General features: G+C 37.8%; 1 long non-coding RNA gene and 1 pseudogene across 1 annotated transcript in view; one reads left to right on the top strand and one right to left on the bottom strand.

Annotated features, from left to right (window-relative positions):
- Positions 1–905: 905 nt before the first annotated feature.
- Positions 906–18036, bottom strand: part of LOC141571033 (uncharacterized) — an 87027-nt gene continuing 69896 nt past the window's right edge. The window contains exon 4 of the long non-coding RNA XR_012495508.1: positions 906–1032. This is a non-coding gene — a long non-coding RNA (uncharacterized LOC141571033). The remainder of the gene's footprint in view (positions 1033–18036) is intronic.
- Positions 9133–10896, top strand: LOC109452808 (large ribosomal subunit protein eL22; annotated as a pseudogene).

Below are 18036 nucleotides of genomic sequence, written 5' to 3'. Positions count from 1 at the left end.
GCCCCCAGCCCCACGAACATTTGACGTGACTCATTTGTCTCAGCCACCTTCCCGCCAGGAGCAGCCAGCCCCTTTCAGGTCACTGTAGGCAGCTAAGAAGAGTTTGCACACTTGCTACCACAGATAAAATCCACAAGCTCTTTTCCTAAAATGCAAGGAATTGGAGTTGGGAGTGCGGTGGGGGTAAGAGTAAGGCCTGTTCTCTCGGCTCTGGAGGTCTCTATATTCTTTAGCTCTTCTTAATCATTAGATCAGAAAAGCGGGGAGGGGTGGGGAGTGAAGGCAGAGGGGGAGGTAAAGGGGAAGAAAAAAACTCAACACCAACAAAAAAAGAGACAGCCTCACACTCAGGTCCTCTGGGACCAAGAACTCCATTCAGAGTTTTAAGAAAATAGGGTCAGGCATGTCTTGTGACCTAAGACCCCAGAGCTCCTCTGTTCCCCATAATTATCTAATACAGCACTCTCCCTGCCAAATACAATGAAACAATTTGTCACTTCAATTATCTGTCAGTCAACACTGAGGCCTTTTCAACAGGCCAGCACATGTGTTTGGAGAGCTTGTCAGTGAGGGCTGTCTAGCCAGACCCATAACCATGGAAAATGGAACCTTTGTTAATTCTGGTTCTTAGAAAAGTAAATCCATTCAATTTCTCTCTTCTCCCTCTCTCTTCTTTTCTAAATGCCTTCAGTTTGGAATTTGCACAAGGAGCTGAATTGGTCCTGCTCTGAACCTTAAATGACTGGCCAAAGGATTTGCATGAGGAAGCAGAAATTAATTATTCCTTGCGGGGCTTTTTCCCCTGGTTTTCTGTAATTCTGTGTTTAGAAGCGAGATTACACCCTGCGTTACCAGAGGGATGGGGGTGGTGCGAGGGGATGGGAAGTGGGGGCATGATGCTGGGGGTGGGGTGTCGTTAGCACTTTCCAACCAGCCGGCTTCCCTGCTTCTCCTTTTCCTTCCTTGGCTCTTGCGCACACCGAGAGGAAGCTCCCTGGGGAAGTTCCCTTTGGGGTTCTTCATACTCTTCACCTGGAAAAGGAAACCTGGTCTGAGGACTGACAATCCCTCTAGCAACCCCAGATGTTGATTTCTAAACACAGACCTGAGTTTGGTAGCTCCTGTGAGGGGACAGGGACTTCTTTCCTGTGAGGGAAACAGGACCTCCTTCACTGTGAGAAGGACCTGGATCTCCTCCCTGTGAGGGGACCAGAACCTTCCCCCTATGAGGGGGAAGCAGGTCTGTGGCTGAATCACTGAGGCCCAACTGAGGAAGTCTACATTCTGTCTAAATACTCCATCCCAGGGTCAGACCATGGCTCCATTTTGGGTTGGGAATATAAGGTTTCTATAAGACAGTGTGCCAGCAACAAAGCCAAAGGAGCTTTCACGGTTCTCCACGGTCCACACGCACAGAGTAGCTAATATGTTTTGAAGGTGGGAGCTGGGAGTGGGCACATATGAGTTCATTCATGGTAGTATTATGTTAGCATTTCTATCTTGATTGTTTTTATATTGATTTTTTTACATACATTGCCCTATAGCAAATAAAATTATGTGTTTCAAAATTTATATATATGATTTCATATAATTGAAATTTTATCCCACTTTAGACACTCACAAATTTTCCCCCAACCTGAGAATCTCTCCCCTCCCCACCCAGCCCTGTGGTTTGGTTCCCATAACAAGCCTGAGGCTGAAATCTATTACTTTCTCTCCTTCCAGTCCCAGGATCCAGCACCACAAAAAGAACACACATTGGTGTTTTCCAGGCATTGGAATTCTGTCTCCAGGATAACTGAGAAAATAGACCCCTGAAGATTTTCAACCCAAAGCTCACTCAGTCTCCCCAGGTGCATTAGACACTGTCAGGTTTACCCTGACTCCTGTCTGAAAAGAATCATTCTTTCCTTGCTCCGTGTTTCTGCTTTCATCCCTCCTTTCCACTTTCTCCCTCTCTTCGTTCTCTTTCTTTCTTTTCTTCTTTTCCCCACTGTTTCTTTTATCTTTTCCCTGCCAGTCCTTTATCTGTATTGTGTTCTCCTCTTATCCTTCCTTATGTTTTTCTGTTTCTTTCTCTCTTTTTCCTCTGTGAGCCCAAAGAATTTCAAAGCCATCCTTATTGCGCTGGGTTGTACAAAGAGAGAAATCATCCTTTTTTTTTTTTTTCTTTCTACTTTATAGGTAAGAAAACATAAACCCAAGTGGGGAGTTCTTAAATTCAGTCAGGAAGTCAGGGGTGAAGCTGCCAAATAAAGCAAAAAATCACCACTAGGTAGACCCAGTCCCAGACAGGTCCCCAATGCGTATGCCTGCATCTCACCACCAGAACAGAGTGTACTTTTCTCCACTTGACTTAGGTGGCAGATTCCTCCAAGGAGGGGTCCTGGCAACCAATCTGAATGTGATCCAAGAGGTAACTGGGTCCTTTTTCTCCTAAGCTATGAGTAGAGCCTCTCTTCAGCTCTCAAGGAAGCATCAGTCATGGCGGACATGACGATATGGGAAGAAAACAGCCTTTCTTTCTAAACAAATACTCGCTAAGTAAACTGAGCCCTACAAAATGACTTACCCCAGATGTACTAACATTTAGTAAAATTATTTTGGAATATTTTCAGGGGGAAGAAAAAAAAAAAATATATATATATATCACAAAAAATATGCATTATTTTCTATTAACCCCATGGTTTCGAGGGGGTTAATTTTCAGTTAAGTCCCAACTTCATTTTCTACCTTTTTCAGATTTATGATTCTGAGTGACTTGAAGCTCCTTCCAAAAATCAATGCTACCTTTAGTACAGAATAATTAGCAACCATTAGAGCAATGTAAAAAACTATGCCCAATATTAAAAGCAATTCCAAAAGCAGAACATTTCTAGAAGAGCCAAAGTCTAGGCAGGATCAGGACAATTTAACAAGCATCTTCTGTGAACATCCTGCGTATAAAGCTATAGCACTGAGGCAAATGCCAAACCACAAGGCTGAAGGAATCAAGGGGAAAAGATCAAATCGCAACCGCCAATGCACAAATGCAGGGTCTACAGTTGGGGGGAGGGAGAAGTGGTCAGTCTGTTTTCTCTCAACTCTGGGACAGGCATGTCAGGGCTCTCACCTCCCCCCACTTTTTCCCCAACCTCCTTGCTGACCTACTCCCCCTTCTCAAAAATCCCCATCACTTTATTGACACCAGTGTTTAACCTTTCACCTCTGGCAACCTCCACTGTTTGCTGCTTGGGAAACACGGTGACATGGTTGCCCTCTCTCCTGGCCACTCCCCAGAGAAAAGGGGGCAGAAGTAGCCCTGAGCTGAATGAGCATTCTGTGCTGCCACAGGCGGGGGGCTGTGTCTAATCCCATCTCCGGCCCTGCACAGTTTAGACGCATTTCCCATGGAGCCCTTGCAAGCTCCGCAGATTCTCTGTCTCTCAGGAGCACAGTCTTTGCAGCAGACTTTTTGATTCTCTCATCCTGCCTTTAGATAGTCCCAACTTTTCCTTCCTACAGCCAACCTCCTTCTAAACCTAGAAAAGAAAAAATATATACATTTGGAGAGAATGATAACTGCCTACTGCAGTGGTTTCAGGGACTAGAGCCTATCTGTGGAAAAAATCCTTCCACCCAGAAGGAAAAGGAAAGGGGCACCCACAGGAAATAAGGTCAAGCTTTGAATACGTGCACCGCTGTCCCTCTCGTCATCCCAGTGTCCCAGAGATGCCAGGGGACTTGGGGATCTCTGGCCTGAATACCACATTCGTTTGGGTAGTCGAGGCTTTTTAATTTTTCCTTAGACTCTATTCCATTTAGCTTTCTCTGGTTATAATCACAAAATGTCCAAGAATGGCAATGTGTACCATTTCACTTGAGTGACTCTACAGTATAAATACTGATAACCAAAGAATGCATCCACATTTTAAGAAAGGAAAAAGCTGTATTAAAACTGTAATACTCAATATATACCAATAACAAAAGATGAACACAAGTGACGTTTGACTTCTGCAATTACAAGAGGTGCTCAAAGTGGTTACCATCAGCATAATTTTAATACAGTTTTTTCCTTTCTTAAAATGTGTATACATTTTTTTGGCACCCTCTATATTTTATATACAGTTTAATTAGAAACCCAAAGATGATTTGTTGAAACCAAAAAAGCCAATTTGCCACCCACCTGGGAAACAGTGAATAAAGCTTTCTGGGTTGTGAAGCAAAATTACTTAGAAACAAACAATACATAATTTTAAAACACACACAACTTCACTGAGCTCAATGAGTATAAACCATTTTAAACTATTTTTACATACAAGTTAGTAAGCATTACCTGCATTAACTGAATTTTATAACTTGCTTTGTAATTAATTATCTGTTATTATTAAAACTCTAACTCAATAAAAGTGATAGACTATCACATAAAATAACTGCAATTTGGGAAGACGCTGCTGGGAACAAGGAGAAAAGGCCAGTAAAGGTCAGAAATCACAAAGCTTGGATCTGTTTCCAAGTATTTGAATGATAAAGTAGTTATTAATTATAAAGACAATAATTAATTCATAACATGGAAATAAAAGTGGGTTGTCTTACTCAAGTCTAATGTTAATATCAAATTAATGTACATAAAAGCATTTCATGGATTTACAGATGAGCTGACCACTGTACAGACCTTAAGTATAGATTTTAAAGAATAAAACAAATGAAAGATTTTATTTTTTCAGTCTTCAATGCATATAATCGTGAATTTATATATGTTCAAATACATATATACACATGCGTATAATAAATATATATGTAATGTATGTATATATCACATATATAACCACACAAGTCAGAATAAACACATCCACTCAGAGTCTTGCCCAACTCTTCTGTAAGTGTCAAAATGTCAAAATATATAATAAATATTTGCAGTAGATTTTAATTCATCTCCCTGAACATGGTGATATTTTATAGTCTAATCTAAAACATTTTCACAATATTATCAATATAATTACGTTGCATTCATATAGACTTTAACTTTCAGGAAATTTTAAATTTATAAAGAGAGAGAGAGAAACAAGTATTTTTCATTCTCCCATCCATGTGGCAATACAGCCTTTTTTGAATGAAATGGAAAGGAGCAATAAGGAGGATCAAATCGTGTCATATAAAACTGAAGGTAACTTCTAATGACTTTGCCAAGGGGAAAATTCAAGCATTTCCCCACAAATAGCCATCTCAGCAAGTAGGGAAGGTAAAATTCTTCTAAGTAGAAAGTAAAGGCTTTGGGATTCCAAGAAAACTAACAGGTGTTTCAACCACACTTGAAACTGCAAGGGAGAAGGAAGCTGGAAGATCTGATTTGGAGGTGGTTCTGAAGAACAATGCGGCCATTGGAAAGTACTTGTTGGGGCCACTGGGCTGTGAAAGACTGCTGATAGACATGCAAATGTGAAGGGGCCTGAATAGACTCAGCATAGCTGGGTTTCCACCGGCTGGGCGTAGGGGGGGAAAGCTTTGGGGAGATAGACGAAAGCATATGCCCTGAGCCAAAAATAACGTTTACGCTGTAAGGACATTTAGGTAGAGCTGAAATGAGCCATTGAATGATTTTTTTTTTTTTTTAAGTGCTATTGGATTCTGAAAGGGCAGCAATAATGCAAATTTGAAGTTTGCCTTAGTTAATTGGGTAGAGAATTCACCAATTAATCATAGAGAGACAAAAAACTATTATTTGGTTACGACTTTTTTAAAAAAGAGTCTCACTGACAAAATGCTTTAAAAAAATTACTGTACTCAAATATCTGAATCTGACTACCCGAAAAAGAATAGAAAGGCCTTCGCATAACTTCTATAATTCACCTGCGCTGAGAAAAACAGCTGGGATCAGTAGTTTAAAGTTGCTTAATGCTCAGCAATGGGTTAGAGAGCCTCCAGGTCCTAAAACAGTCTTTTCTTGGCCTGATCTCTGAGGGGGCCGCCACAGGGGACAGCAAAGAACAAAGGTAGTGCTCCAGTCCCTTCACAGGCTCAGCTGAGAAACATCACCAGGAAGGAGGGCACCGAAGGTCCCTATCACAGTCTTGACAAATAGTCACTAACCTTAAGTCCAAGGAAGCACAATGAGGAAAACCTTCCTTCTCAAGTCAGCTTCCGAGTATCTGGTATTAAACTGATTATCCAGAATTTTGGCTTCCTGCCCAGCAAAATGAAAATTTACAAACTGCAAATGTCTTTTTATTATTAATAACATTTTTATTGATTCAGAAAATACACCTGGAGTATTTCTTCTTGACTTTTGTGTTGACATTTGTTGAAATTGTTTTAGTGTTATGTATCAGTTCCTGTCTCAAATGAAGGTGTAAAAAGAATTTTCAATAGAAATAATAACGTGTGGATGAGGGAAGCAGAATGTGAACTGGATCTGTGTCAAATGAACTACTCAATTTTACAACATATTTTTCCATGAGGCTCACATGCAGTGAAACAATTCTTTCTAAAAGAAACATTCCATTGAAATGTTTCAATAAATATTTTGACTAAAAATGTATTTCACATACACACACACACACACACATAATGGTCCATATTTTTGCAAAGAACTTCTGACAACCCTATTCTAGACTTTGTTTTATAAAATAAAGACCTCCTGAAAACAAAGGCTGGAAAACCTCATATCAACCCTCATTGTATTCCTCCTGATTCACTAACATCCAGGAAATGAAAGTCATTCGTCTAACTTCCATGTGGTCTATTTTGGGGGATCCTGCTCCCATTCACTTGACTCTCCTTCCTAAACTTTCTATATCCATTCAGAGGGACAACAAAGTCTGGAAAGTCAAAAGCCTGGGAACCTGGGAAGTGTTCTGCTGCATCTTCGGAAACGTAGTCCCCGTAAGTAATTTGTTGTAGACATGGGCAAAACTGTAGAGTCCCAGCTAAAAGGGCTTGTAGTAGATTGCTTTTTTCTAACTATTATGTTAATCTAGTCTACCCCCAAACCAGGGAACAAATAGAAGATAATCACAATTCAGGATAACAAAATTACCTCATGGGAAAATATGCTAAATTATGGTGTTGTATTATCTAACATCCTTAGTTATTGCTATGGAGGGGTTGACCAGAAATCCCTCTCCTTAACTACTAGAGAAGTTAAAAGATGTTATTTGTAGGTAGCACCATACCTCTAGGAGAGGAGAGAGCCATTTACAGGTAGCAGGGTGGTTCTTGTAATATAATACAGGCTCAGAAAAATGTCACCTCTTACTTTAACAAAAATATGCATTTACTTTCTTTTAAAATAGGGCCTTAGCAAAATATATACACCTTTGCAATTATTGAAATATTTTTCACAATAATAAAATGACTGTAATTCTTAATCTACAACACGAAGCTCACCATATGACTCTCTGAGCTCCTGGCCTCTCCCAGAAGAAATCATAACAATGGTGGCAATAGTCAACCTTGCCCAAACAAATGCTACCTTCTCACATTGTGCTTAAGCCTATACATATATGCACAAGGCTTTCTCTATGGAAAGAGCTATGAACTAGAGAATACAGATCTTAATGACTTCTGGTTAAAGATAGAGGACTGAACATACATTTTTTTCTCTTCTTCCTCTCCCATAAGACAAACATTCTGGAAAGAATTAGAACAACAAAATGTTGGAAGCTGGAGAGCAGATGGATGAATGTGTAACTGACTTAGCATCTGCAGAAAACTGAATACTAAGAGAAAATTGGAGAAGTAAGAGAATCAACCCAGTTTATATCATGGAACACCTAAGAGTTAGCACCAGGTACCTCTTAAAGTGTGTGTGTTTATGGGGCGGGAGGAGGCAGTCGGCGGAGGGGTTATAGAAGGGGAGCTAAAATCAGGAGAAAAGTCAAAGAAATTCTGAGATCTCTAGATGCCACTAATGATTGCTCCCTCCCTTACCCTGGCAGAAAATTGGAGATTTGTTCCCCAAAGAAGGTAAAACTTAGGCTTTCTTGACAATGGGACACCATAGCACAGTTGGGGGAAGGGGGAGTATCACACTGAAAATAGAGGGTTAAAGTGAAAATGTAGGTTCACAATGTTGAGACCTTTACCCTTCTTCTCCCTATCACTGACAAGCAGACATATAACTCTTCAGGAAAGAAATTGGCACAGCCTGCTCTGGGAAATCCAATCAGAATAAGAAACAAAACTTAAGCATATTGACTTTGGGATCTCCCTAATGAAGTGACACAGCAAAAACCCCTTATAGTGAGACTCAAAGTAAACAAAATTTGCCCTCTCGGGGCTTCCAATCGCCTTTCTGTGATCCACTCTCAAGTATGAAGGAGTTGCCAAGTACGAAGTGAGGAAGATCTATAGTATGAAAGACAGGTGCCCAAAAAGATAAATAAACAAACAAACAAACAGATGAAAGCAACTTGAAGAAAATAGTTGTAGGGCAAAAGTGTAAAAAAAAAAACCAAGAGAAAATATTTTATCCGTGAAATAGGAACAGGTAATCCTAAAACGCAACATGCAAAGAAGAAGCCACATCGAGACTGGTAGGAGGGGCAGAGATGTGGAATGGGCCCCACACCTATGTGTGGTGGTTGAGAACTGGGAGGGATATCTTGGCTGAGGAGGTTCCCCCAGGAAGAGTGTGGAACCCCAGCCCCCACACCAGGATCCCCACAACATCTGACTGTGAAAAACAGTGGGCATTCTGACTGTCCAAGTGGGACGGAAGACTGCGGGAAACCCAGATGTGCTCATAAACAGTCCACTCACAAACTCACTCATTCGCAGGCACTCACCTTGAGCTCCAGCAGAGGGACGGTGACTCAAGAGGTGTCAGAGACAAACCAGGGTACAAACTGAGGTGTGTGGCATGGGGTGGGGGGGGGAATGGAGGACAGTCAGCATTTTCCCAATGTGAGGTCCTTCTCTTGTGCAGCCAGCAGGTGGGCACCATCTTTCTTGTGTTAGGCCCGCCCCCACCACAGCCAAATCTGAATCTGATTGGCCTGGTGAACTCTACTGCTTCAGCCTGCTGACTCACTGGGATACTGCCCCACCCAACTTCCCCAACACCAAAGGCACTTTCTCTGTGAGCAGCCAGCCTTGCTCACATTGTACTCTTTCTTGGAAAATTATCAGAGTCTGGCAGACCCCCACTGGGCGATGACTGGCCTTGGTGTGCTCTGAGACTTTTGCTGAGTAGCTCCAAGCTCAGCACTGGCACCAAACCAGAGTCTACACTAACCTGGGCACCACAACTCTTCCCACTCTAGTAACTCCCTGAGACCCTGTCTCACCAAACTTGCATACTACATGAGGATCTATCAGCAGCTGAACCTTAAGGGAGCTGGCAGTGACAGCAGGCCTTGGGTCTCCTGGCTTTTTGCAGATCTACCCAGTCCTTGTACTGGTGGCAGATGACCTTGGATCATAGCGTGGCCTCTCCTATGCATCTCCAGGTTCAGCACAGGCAGTGAACAACCAAGGATCCCTTTGTAGCTCCTACCAGGTAGTCCCCCAACAGTCACAGGCAGTGGGTGACCTGGGCTTGCACTGGAACCCCTCCTAAGAGGCCCCAGATCCAATATACTTGGAGGTTGGCTTCAGACCACAACAGAACACTGACCAATTAACCCCACAAGCAGCACACTCAAAGCGTGGTCTCAACAGGCACCAGAGCCAACTGGGGTGAATCACACTCCAGTTGTGTGTAAACGCTCCCCCACGCCCCCCTCCACACACACAGCATCCTGTAAGCTGTGGATGTGGCCAAAACCCACAGCCAGTAAAGGTAGTGGTCAGTCCCACCCAATGACATGCCAATAGCAATCAAGGCTCAACTATAATAGGAAGGTATACACAACCCACACAAGGGACACTCCTGGAGCACCCAAAGCAGATGACCATGGAGACTGTGCCACTGGGCCCCACAGGGCACCTACTACATAAGGCCACTGGCCAAGACTTGGAGACACAGAAGATCTACCTAATACATAGAAACAAACATAGAAAGGCAGCCAAAATGAGAAAACAAAGAAATGTGTCCCAAGTGAAAGAACAGGAGAAAAATCCAGAAAAAGAACTAAGCAAAATGGAGATAAGCAATCTGCCAGAGACAGAGCTCAAAACAATGGTTATAAGGATGCTCAAGGAGCTTAGTGAAAACTTCAACAAAGAGATAGCAAGCATAAAAAAGGACACAGAAATCATTAAAAAAGAATGATTCAGAGGGGAAGAATACAGTAACTGAAATGAAGAATATACTGGAAGGAATAACCACCAAACTAGTATTACAGGAATGTTAGAGGGACTTCTTTAAAACAGAAAAAAAAAAAAAAATCAAAATTATGAATAATAAAATGGCAATAGTTACATATCTATCTATCAACAATTACTTTAAATGTAAATGGATTAAATATTCTAATCAAAACACAAAGGATAAGAAAACAAATGGATGGATAATGAATGGATAAGAAAACAAAATCCTTACATATGTTGCCTACAAGAGACTCACTTCACCCTTTCTGTCTTGGCTGCCGCCATAGCTTCTGTGAAAAAGCTTGTGGCTAAGGGAGGCAATAAAAAGAAGCAGGTTCTGAAGTTTACCCTTGACGGCACCCACCTGTAGAAGATGGAATTATGGATGCTGCCAATTTTGAGCAGTTTCTTCAGGAGAAAATCAAAATGAATGGAAAAGCTGGGAATCTCGGTGGAGGGGTTGTAACCATTGAAAGGAGCAAGAGCATGATCATTGTCACTTCTGAGGTGCCTTTTTCCAAAAGGTATTTGAAATATCTCACCAAAAAGTATTTGAAGAAGAACAATCTACGTGATTGTTTGCGCATAGTTGCTAACAGTCAAGAAAGTTACGAATTGCGTTATTTCCAGATTAACCAGGATGAAGAAGAGGAGGAAGATGAGGATTAAAACTCATTACTCTGGAATGTTTTGTATGAGTTCTTGAATAAAACTTAGGAATCAAAAGAGAGAGAGAGAGAGAGAGAGAGAGAGAGAGATTCACTTCAGATTGGAAGACACACACAGATAGAAAGTAAAGGAATGGAAAAAGATATTTCATGAAAATGGAAATGAAAAAGAAAACCTCAAAAAAAAAAAAAAATTAAAATGCTGCAGTAGCAATACTTATACCAGACAAAATAGACTTTAAAACAAAGGTGGTAACAAGAGACAAAGAAGGACCCAGTAATCCCATTTCAGGGTATTTATCCAAAGAAACCCAAAACGCTACTTCGAGGGGATGTGTGCATCTATATGTTTACTGCAGCATTGTTTATAATGGCCAAGATGTGGAGGCAGCCTAGGTGTCCATCAATGGATGAATGCACAAAGAAATTGTACATATATACATGAAATATTGCTTGGCCTTGGAAGGGAATGGGTTCTTGCCATCTGCAGTCACATAGATAGATGTGGAGGGTGGAGTAGAGTACAGTGGTACTTTGGTTTTCTAACGTAATCCATTCTGAAACATTCGAAAACAACCAACAGTTAGGCCTCAGGATCTTGCACTCAGTGGAAGCCGTGTGACATGTTCGACTTCTGAGGTGTGTTCAAAAACCGAAGCATTTACTTCTGGGTTTATGGCATTCATAAACTGAAATGTTTGTCAATGGAGACGTTCAAAAACTGAGGTACTACTGTATATCAGACAGAGAAAGAGAGATGCAATGTGATTTCACTTATATGTGGAATCTAAGAACAAAATTAACAACAAAACAGAAACAAACTCATAGATGCAGAGAACATTTTGATAGGTGCCAGATGGGACAGGTTGGGGTGTGGGTGAAAAAAGGGAAGGGATTAAGAAGTACAAATTGGTTGTTACAAAGTAGTCATGGGAATGTAAAGTATAGCATAGGAAATATAGTCAATGATATGGTAATAACTATGTATAGTGCTAGTTGGGTACTAGTTAGGAGGAACACTTCTTAACTTATATAAATGTCTAACCACTATGCTGTACACCCGAAATTAATATAAATTAATATTGAATGTCAAGTGTAATTGAAATTTTTTAAAAGCGGGGGGTGGGGGAATGTGAAGGGGAATAAGAGGTCCAAATTTCCAGGTATGAAACAAATAAGTCATGGGGATGTAATGAACAGCATGGGGAAAATAGTCGATAATATTGTGATAGCATAGCATGGTGTCAGATGGTTGCTGGATTTATGGTGATCACTTCTTTAGGTATATAAATGTTGAATACCTATGGTGTACCCCTAAAACTAATATACTACTTACGTCAGCTGTATTTTTAATTAAAATCTTTTAAAAATAAAAATAATAAAAGAGAACAGAAAGGTAGATATTGGAAATTTAAAAATATGACCCCAGAAATGAAAAAGTCAATATAAGAATTGAAATACAAACTTGGGAACTTTTCCCCAAAATAGACCAAAAAGACAAAGGGATCCATGTAGAAGAATTCCAAGTAATTTATGTAGATATTCCACCCTCAAGAATGTGGAACATAGTTTTCACTTCTTAAATGTGGGCTACACATAGTAACTTCCTTCCAAACAATACAGTATGAAAAGGGGAGTAATCAAAGTAACATCACGGTGGAGAAACCTCTCAAACACTAACTCAGCCAGGTGATCAAGGTTAACATCAACGGTGAGTGATAAGTCATAGTTTATAAACAGTGTGTATTCTTGAGTTGATATAATGAAAAAGGAGCTTTACTTCTGTGGCCTTCCTTCCCAAAACACCTGAGAAAAAAAACCATGGTCATAAGAAAAACATCAGACAAATCCCAGTTGAGGGACATTCAAAATGGTCAAAATCATAAAAGCAAGAAAAGTTTTTGAGAAATTAACAGTCAAGGGGGTCATGGGGACATATGACAACTAAGTGCATTGTTGTATCCTGGCTGGGATCATGGGACAGAAAAAGAACATTAGAGAAAACTAAGGGAATCTGAATAAACGATGGACCTCAGTTCATAATAATGTATCAATATTGGTTCCACCACCATTACAACATTAGAGTATTCTGAATTAGACTATATATTTACCTTTACCAGTGAGATGTATATTTTCAATGTTTTCTTGTTACTAATTAGCATCATTTTGTTTCAGCTTGAAGATGTCCCTTTAACATTTCCTGAAGGCTAGTCTAGTGGTGATTAACTCTTTTAGTTTTTGTTTGTCTGGAAACTTTATCACTTCAATTTTGAAGAACATCTTTGCTAAGTAGAGAATTTTAGGTTGGTAGGTTTTCATTCAGCACTTTGAATATAACATGCCATTCCCTTCTGGCCTGAAAAGTTTCTGCTGAAAAATTTGGTGAGTCTTATGGGGGTGCCCTTGTACATAACAAGTTGTTTTTCTCTTGCTGCTTTTGAGTCTCTCTTTGTTTTTAACTTTTCACAATTTAATTATAATGTGTCTCAGAGTGGGTCTCTTTGTACTCCTCTCCTTTGGAGCTCACTAGGCTTCCTGGATTTTAATGTCTGTTCTTCCCCCAGGTTAGACAAGTTTCCAGCCATTATTTTTCTAAATAAATTTTCTGCCTCTTATTCTCTCTCTTCTCCTTTTATGACCCCTATAATGCAAATATTGGTCCACTTGATGGTGTCTCACAAGTCCCTTAAGGTATTTTCACTCTTTCTGTTTTGTTTTTGCTCATCTGATTGGATGCTAAAAACTTTATAGAGAAAAAGCAGCTTTCGTGTAAGGGACCAAATGACATTGGCATCAGACTTCTCAACAGAAATACTAGAAGACAATGCCATAATTCCACAGATTATTTCTGTGAGAAATAATCACAGAAGTGATGCTGTTGCCTTCGTTGTACTTCACATCAGTAGAAAAACTATGTCGACTTCTTCCAGTATTGGTCATATTATCCTTGATGACCTGATCAAGTTGGTATCTGCCAGGTTTCTCCACTATAAAACTCACCATTCCCCCCTTTGTATTTTATTAGTATTTTGTTGGTAAATGTTCTGATATTATAACAGTATTCTGTCCCTCACCATCAAATTTCTACCCACCAGCCTTAGTATCCATTGACAACTTCCTACTTATGTCAGCTACCTTTATGATGCTTGCCAAATGATGTTGCTATTAGTTGATGTTCAGCTGATTGGAAGAGCTTTCCTTTCTCCTTCATTTGTTTATTTATTCATTTACTTATTTACTTATACTAGTTTGGACTTGAAGTTTTTTATTTATTCAATAGGTTTTAACCTAATACTCTCACTGTTTATTTTAATGCTCATATCGTCCTAAATTTGGTTCGTGGGACCCCTTCAAGGTGGCACCTTCTTCTTTTGACATACCTTCTTAATTCTTTGAGCACTAACTTACTTTCTAATATAATAATATATTTCTAGCTCATTTTGTACTTTCCTTGCCCCTACTGGATTCATTCATTTCTCCAAGAAGATGCATACATATACATTTATAATCATCTGCATATCTAGATAGATAGATATAAATAGATATAGATATAGATCTATAGATATAGATAAAGAGACATAGACATGGAAAGAGAGTGAAAAAATGTATACATAGTTTAAGGAAAAAACTGTATTAAAATCATGGACTTTGAGCACCTCTTGTAATTGCAGAAGTCAAATGTGACTTGTATTCATCACTTGTTATCGATATATATATATTATAATTTTAATACAGTATATATATATATATATATATATATACTGTTTTTTTCATGAATTCATGCTGATATTTCCAAACTCCAATCAACATTTCAGGGTCCTTTTAGCTACCCCATTTCCATACCTATAAATCCCTTCTCATCTCTGTTTATCCCTGTTAATCTGCTTTATTCATCTTTTTTTCTATCTCAGATCATCTTTCTCCACTTCTTCAAGCCACATGATAGACAACATGACTGTGAACACTAGAAGCAATTCTCAAAACCCTTTGGCAAGCTCTGAGTCAACACAGCTATTATTCATAGAGATTCCAGAGTAAAGGAAATAAACCAAATATGGTCTATGAAAAAATAGAGCAGAATGAGAGGAAAGGAAGCTCAATGCGAAGATTTAGAGACAAAACATACTTCTAAAAATTATTTAATGCAAGATTCAGAAAACCAATTTATAGGACATTTTGGTATTCTCAAAAGAATGTAAAAACGATGCAAATGTTCTTAAGAATAAAACATGAAAGGATAAGAAGATGAAGTGAAAACAAATATGATTGAGATAAGAAATAATTGTAAGTAAACTCAAAGTATATCAGCAAATCAAATCAGAATATAGAGGGAGAAATCTAAGAGAAGAGATTTAGGAGAGAAATTACAAGCTATGTACATGTGTCTTGATCAGAGCCCATTACAGTGTAAACCCTCAAGTATCTGAAATACAAATAAATAATCAAGTCTAACGATTATTCTTCATTAAAAATGAGAACTAGAACTGAAGTAAAAGCTTTATATATATGTAAAATATATTAAAAAGCCACACACATGAAAAAAAAGATGGTAATGCACATTGAAAAGGTAAACTACAGTTTAGGTAAAAACCAGTAAGTAACAGCCCAAATCTAAAGCATAGCTTAGGATTTTTCAATGATCAGATACAGATAAAAATTTCCTAAGATCTCTAAGAATAATACTCATAGTCTTTTCTTAAAGAGTCTTAAAATATCACTTAACTAAATGAAAGCTTAAGAATGGAGGAGTTGTTGTATAAAATGACAGTGAGCAATTACACCAGAAAACAAAGGATTAAGTATGAATAGTCTGATTAAATAACTAATTGCAAATGTTAAAAATTACATCTGAAACAGACAATACATAATGTAAAAATAACAATTTAGAAACAACAATCTGATGGTTTCACAGATGAATTCTTTCAAACTTTCAAGAAACAGATAATTCCCATGCTGTTTAAACCTTCTCAGAGCACATGAAAAGATGGAAAACTTCCCAGTTAACTTTACAAAGTCTGCATAACTCTCAAGTCAAAACCTAAGAAAGCCAAAAAGGAAAGCTACATGCTAATCTCTCTTGTTGTTTTAACCTAAAGGTCTAACTAAAATATTAGCAATAAAATCTAATAGTATATTGAAAGAATAATACTCCATGACCAAATAAGGTTTATTTCAGGAATGAACTATGATTCAATTTTTTAAAATCAATACACATTAACAAAATAATAAGTCAAAACATATGAATAACTTGAGGGAAACTAAAATATTTTAAATAATTTTACAGTTATTTCTGATTTGTTTTAAAGACAGTAAACTGGAAATAAAAGTCTACTTCCTTAACCTAATCAAGAATGTTTATTAATATTTTGGATAGAATTCCACTATCATACTTGATGATGAGACATTAGCTAAACCTTCTTTAAAGTCAGAGACAAGATAGATATTAGCTATCACCACTCTTAACTAACATGAAAGTTCTAACCCATGCAATAAAATAAGAAAAGGAAATTATATCTAAACAGAGGAAGATAAAATAAATTATTTGCCAATTATTTTACCTATTATCTATAAAATCAACTGAAAAATTAGCAGAAGCAATTATAGGTAATTTTTATGTTTGAAATAAGGTAAAAATGAGAACTCTAGAGCTGTCCAATATGGTAGCCACTAGCTATATGTGACCACTGGGCACTTGAAATGTGGCTAATCTGAATTGGGATATGATAAAACGCACCTGGTTTTCAAAAACTTAGTATGAGAAAAGAATGTAAAATATCCCATTAATGATTTTTTTATTGATTACAAATTAAAATAATATTTTGGATTTAAGTTAAAATATACATTATTAAAATTATTTTCACTTTTTAAATTTGGTTACTATAAAATTTTAAATGTCGCTCTCAGTAGCACTGGCCTAGATAACAATTTCAAGATGGTGGAGTGGCAAGACTGGAGAGAGAAGGTTATTCTAATGAGTTGTCAACATTTGATAAGGTTTCTGTCATGTTGAAGAAGAGGGTAGACACAATGAGTAACTACAGACTTTGTTATTAAACAATTTATATTTAATTATGAATGTTTCTATATTACCCAGTACTTCCAAACCCTCTGAGAAAGGAAGAAGGGGGGTTAGAAAACTTTATCAATACATCAAAAGAAGAAACTGTGAGGTGTAAAAAAGGCAAAGAAAAGAATGATAAAAAGAAAAAACTGAGATGGCAGAAATAAATTCCAATTTTCAGTAATTACAAAAATTGTAATCTCAACTACTAAATTCAACTTTCTTTGAAACACATGTACATATAAGAGAGACTTCACCACCCCAAAAATGGGGGGCATAATTTTTTAATTACACATGAACAAAAACTGAACATAAAAAATTTGAACATATCTTAGATTTCAAAGAAAGTTTCAAGTTATTTCAAAGAATCAATATGACACAAGCCATGTTCTCTAATCTTGGTTCAACTAAACTGAAAAGCAATTATAAGATAGTTTTGAAGAAACAAACGTTTGGAAATGTTTTAATGAAATAAATAATTCATAGAATAAAGACAAAATCAAAACATAAATGTTAAATGTTAGAACTGAATAACAACAAATGTGGTACATATAAAAACCAGTGGAATACAGGTATAATAATATTATAACTTTAAAGTCACTCAGCAAAAATATTTTAAAAGATAACTAAATACTCAACTCAAAAAGCAAGACAGGATAACACATCATATACCAAAGAAAATGGAAGGAGGAAAAGAATAAAGAGCTAAAGTTAGTTAAATAGAACACAAAGAAATCACAGCGAGTGTCAATAATACTGATACTGAAAGATGGGCTTTATAAACATGAGTAGAACAAATCTGCAGTAAGACTGATCAAGAAAAAAGAGGAAAGGGAAAATAAACAATATTTAAAACAAAAATAGGACATAATCAGAACAGTAGTGTTTTTAAAATAATAAAATAATAATATGAATTAAATGTTAACAGATTTGAAAATGTAGATAAATTGGATAAATTTCTAGAAAAATAATTAATTATTAAAGTTGGCTTAAGAAGAAATAGAAAGCCTCAATAAACAAAGAGAAAGCTTAAAGAAATTGAATTGATAACCAAAAGCCTTTCCTTACAAGAGGCTCGAG

This window comes from Rhinolophus sinicus, linkage group LG04, assembly GCF_036562045.2.
Source record: "Rhinolophus sinicus isolate RSC01 linkage group LG04, ASM3656204v1, whole genome shotgun sequence".
Classification (NCBI taxonomy): Eukaryota; Metazoa; Chordata; class Mammalia; order Chiroptera; family Rhinolophidae; genus Rhinolophus; species Rhinolophus sinicus.
Note: the sequence above shows the minus strand (reverse complement) of the source record. Positions and strands in the feature narration are given on the sequence as shown.